Raw genomic sequence first — 5,213 nt, forward strand, 5'->3', positions numbered from 1 at the left:
CTAGTATATACATCAATCAAAACCCTGTATCTTTGGCCCTTTATGGCTTGTAGAATTTTCAAATCTTTACTCCAGGCTCGTACTTCACTCCATAATACTGAAGTCCTACTTCGAATCGCTACAATTTTATTCACATTCTCCTATGTAGCATGTAGTAACTTCAAAAACCTATGATGATTGTAACACCTTTCTCCTCAAAACTTTCCCACCACTAATGACAGGCTTTCAAAAATGGATCAATGTGCACCGCTCCCCCTTCTCTAAGTATAATGTTCAAGGTCTGCTTAGGGTGCTCAGGATCTAGAGCACCAACTACTTTGACTAGATATCCCTTTAGGATCTCAACTTGCCTTCGAAGTGCTTAGAGTTCGACCTCATCCTATTCCATATGCTTAAGGACCTCTTTGACTCCCAGGGTCATTATCAATTAGGTTGAATCTTGTGTAGATCTCCCCAACATAAAATCCTTAATTTGTAATCCTCAAGACCAATACCTTCTGCATCTGTGCCTTCAGGAGGGAGATCCACTTGTGCAAATAGTTCTTGGTTCCTTGTGCTGGTGACAAATGCCAATGGCGTTGCCTCATGTGATGGAGACTCAGGTTTATTGAAAATCTCTACAATGTCACAAATATCTTCTTCTGAAGCACATAATTGAGGCTTAGTACTCCTCATTATTTCCTTCTGAATCCATCTAGGGATGCACCCTACTAAGGAGATAGCTCTTGATGATGAAGGGTTGTGTTCTACAATTTCCTTCCCTTTGTCACTCTTGCTCAGAGTTGTCTCCTATTGGGAGGGCTCCTCTTCTATAGCCTCACTCTTAGCAGACCTTGTAGCCTAAACCTCAGTGTCTTGGGAAGGTGATTGAGAATATTCCACCATTTGTCCCTCCTTTGACACTTTGTCAATTGCCATTTTTCCTAGTCTCTCCTCCTATGATGGTCATGGTGATGCACTGTTGTAAGAACTTGCATTGCAAGTGTATTGTAATCTTTCAGATTTGAGAATACATTGTGCAAGTTTTGGAGGGTGGGATTTTTCTCTTAGAAGGGTTTCCCCATGGTAACCATTGTGTTATGAGTTCATTGTTATTTTGATTAAGTTATTATATATTTCTTGAGATCTCTGCAATATTTAACTAAATTTGCATAATCATCCTCTCAAAGATCAGTTTAGGAAGTAGTTCCACACACCTTATCTTCCTTACAATCATTTCTTTTTAAGTACACAACCCTTAGATTTAGATGTTAATCACTAAGTTTTGAAGCCTCAAAGAAACATTGTTCTAGAAAAGCTTTTCAAATCAGATCCTTCAAATTTTTAAAAAATATTACCTTACCTACAACCTTTAAAGAAGTACCTCTCTTAATCTGTCAAATAATGACATTTGTTTTCAAGCTCTTGTCATGGAAAAATTTAAATCAAAAGGAAAAGATTTTGAGAAATTTAAAGTTCCTTTCTATTAGTGTAAGATAAACAGAAAGGCTTTCATTCTCATACTGTAATTAATAATAAAACAAACTTTCTAGTATGGATCATAGACGTACCAAAACAAACTCTTAACAGTAAACAAACCAAGGGCAAACATTAATAGAAAGAAGAAAATGAAGCAATCAAAACCTTTCAAAGACATGAAATTTGTGCCAAAGAATCTTTACAATGATTTGAGTTTTCAAATCTTGTAAATTTATATTTCTCCTTATTCTTTTCTGTTATTGAGATCTTAATTTAATTAAAAATATGCTAAAACATGTAAATTGTACAAATATACCTATTTGTAGTGGAAACTAATATCTGACTGCTTTTTTACAATTTCTGTTAAAATTTAAGTTGTAGGACTGTAATCTTTTCCTATTTTTAATGTAAACCATCAATTGTAAAAATAAAAAATGTACAAAATAAGTCTTTCAAAGATGTCACATGTCTTCACCATACTTTTCTCTCCTTTTTATTTACATAAAATTTTGCTTCCAAATGTTATTTACAGAAAATATTCTTACAATTTTCATTTAAAAATATTATTTAAAGTAAGTGCTAAAAATAAACAAAAATAAATCAGCTTCTACAAATCACTAGTAGAAATGTTGAGCTATGGCTGTGGGACCTACCTTTTATTTACTTTCCTATACAATCTCTTTTGTGAGATTAGGAAAGGAGGAGAATGTGAATGTGGTGGAATAACTTCTTTAAAAGGGAAATAATGGATAAATGAAGAAATGGGTGTTTGACTTCACTATGGAAACTTTTTCTCTTGCACGTTCATTGTTATAAATTGAGACACGTCAACTTTACAAAGAACATTCAAGATGGCATGTTGACAATTAATTTGTGAACATACATTAATTCAAGGGAATGGATGAGAGTAGTGATTCCCAAGGGCATGGGCTATAATGTAGGGAGTTAATTGCAAAATTTTTTCTTCACAAAAACTATAAATGACCATGGGCACTAGTTTTGTGTGTATATATGAAGGGGATTATAATATTGAACTTACAGACTCAATTTGCAAAGCCATTTAGGTATTATGATATGCCTTTTTTTGGTCTATATTTAAGCAAGGAAAGTTGAAGGACAATGGGGAGTTTAGAAGCGTGTAATGGTGGAGTAGAATCTAATTTTGTGGAAGGGAGATTAGAAGAGCAAAAGTTGGTTGATGGAAAATTGTTTTCCAAAGTTTTGCTACCTTCAAATGATGTTGAGAGGGAAGATGTAGATGCCTTGGTTCAGAAGATCAGAAGCAACAAAGTATGGTTGCAAGATGAATTGGTGAAAAGCAATGCTCTTCTTTTTGGAGGATTTGTAATGAGATCTATTGAAGATTTCAATGCAGTTGTTGAAGCTTTTGAATGGGAAGAACAATAGTATCTTGGGTTTGCCCCAAGGACAATTTTTTTAGATAAATTTTACACTGCCAATAAGGCTCCCTTGCATGATCAGATTGATTTCCACCATGAGATAGCTCTGGTAAGTTTGTAGTTAGATTCTTGAATGATTGTCTAAGAGAGAGCTTTGGATCTACATGTAATCAATGGAGGTTACAAAGAGTGAGAGAGCTCTCTTTGCCTTCTTTTCTTTTTTCTTAATAAGATGCATTACTTTTGTTGGTGAAGCAAGAAAACAACACATTACTACTTATTATGGTGTATTGTAATCAATTAGTGTAAAGAAAAGCATGACATAGAAGATTGTGATCATGTTTGTGTTAAATTAAAGAATGGTGGACAATATTGTAATCACTTTGTATTGATTTTTTTGGTTTTTTTGGAAATAAATAGTATGACATGGAAGATAAAGATTGGGATGATGTTTATGTTGATGTAGATGAGAGAGTGGCCTTCTAAGCTATTTTTCTTCTATGAGACAACACCTCTAGAAGGTGGTGAAAGTTGCATAGTTATAAGCCATCTCATTCTCCACTTATGGAAAAAATTGTACCAAAGTTTGTAAAGAAAGTTAGGGATGTTGGATTACTCTTCTACATAACAAAGCCAAGCCAAGATAGTCTGAAATCATTCATCTACAAGACATGGCAAACTATGACTGACACCTTTGATCCAGAAGAAGCAAAGAAAAGGTGATGCATTCTTAATTTTGAGCATGCTTTTTCTACACACCAAATAACAAATCTCCATATACTTTATTTTTTAATATAGAAATGAAAACTTTTAATAACAATAATTGAAGACTGCAAAGTCTATAAAGCAATTGGCCCCTTCCTCTCAGTTCTCTAATTTTTTGCCTCTTCCCTTCACTTGAAACTATTAAAAGTATTTTCTTTAAAACATAAAATCTTTAAATACTTTATTTATTAATTTATAAAAAAATTGTAGTTAATTTGATTTTTGAGAAAAATATTATGAAAAATAAACAGTATAATTTATATTAGTAGTGATAAATTTGATTTCATTATTATTTTATATTATATATTTTTAAAAGGTTATTTAAAAAGAGGTTTTATATTTTTATCATTAAATAAAATAAATATATTTTATCTATAATTTGTTTTTCTTCTTCTTTTTAAATAATTATTTTTAAAAAAATCTAATATAGATTATAATGCATATAAATTTATGTTATCATGCAAGGTTATGTTTTAGTAGGGTAAAACTAGAATTATAATAAATACATTTCTCATAATTTTAACAAAAAAATTGACCTTCCTATCTATAATTAAAATAAAATTGCATCCCTCATTTTCAACATTATTGATCTTATGGTTCAATCAATACAATAGTCATTGTGGCTTTTTTTTTTTTTTTTTTTCTTGATTGATATGGCCATTGAGATACTAGGTTGTATGCATTTTGTATGTCATGATAATGTGACTGCAAATTTTAAATTTGGCATTTGGAAACAATTAGAACATTGGAAAAAGAGAAAGGAAATGAAGTATGGTTCAACACTATAGCAGGGTATGGTCAAGGAAGAAAGAACCAATGGGCTAGGTTGAGAGACGAGTCTATTATTCCTTTTGAAGTTGTGAAAGAATTCAAACACATAATGGATGAACAATAAGTGAACTTGAATTTGAAAGATGGAGATATATTTTTGTTGAACAACCTCTCTGTTCAACATGGAAGGAGACCATCTAAACCTCCTAGGAGGGTCCTAGTATCTCTATGCAAATAGTCTATAATATATTGGGTAATATAAAATGGTTATCTATATATAATTATTGTTTACATAAATTGATCTCTGTAATGCCCCACCAAGGGATCTAAAGAATTAACCTAAAGTTTCACTAAGTTTGGTAGCAATTTTTAAAAAAAAAAAATGAAAATTAAACTACCACATACATAAAGTAACGGAAGCAATAACATCATTCAACTAAAAGTAAGCATAAATAGACATAACAGGTCACATTCTTCATGGATCCCTTAAGGTTGAGTCACATCTAAATTATCTATTAATGAATCCATCTAACACTACATCCACATGATATAATACTGAACAGTCCAACGTTCTTAAATTACATTTTCGATTGCTCGATCATCCACTATACATGCCACTGGGTATGAAAGGCTTAAAAGAATATACATCCATGTAAATAAAGTACATCATCATTCTAAATCTAATACATGATGCAATAACATAAATGAAACCACAAATCATACATGATACATCATCATAGAAGATATAAACATCCATCGTAAAAGATAGACATAAATCATAAACACTACACATAATTATCTAAATGCACGATTCCTCCC

General features: G+C 31.7%; 1 pseudogene; it reads left to right on the plus strand.

Annotated features, from left to right (window-relative positions):
• The first annotated feature begins 2,577 nt into the window (after nucleotides 1-2,577).
• LOC149554575 (clavaminate synthase-like protein At3g21360) lies at nucleotides 2,578-4,632 on the plus strand (annotated as a pseudogene).
• The last annotated feature ends 581 nt before the right edge of the window (nucleotides 4,633-5,213 follow it).

The sequence above is a fragment of the Cupressus sempervirens genome, chromosome 5, assembly GCF_028749045.1.
Source record: "Cupressus sempervirens isolate cs-2001-9-10 chromosome 5, ASM2874904v1, whole genome shotgun sequence".
NCBI lineage: Eukaryota > Viridiplantae > Streptophyta > Pinopsida > Cupressales > Cupressaceae > Cupressus > Cupressus sempervirens.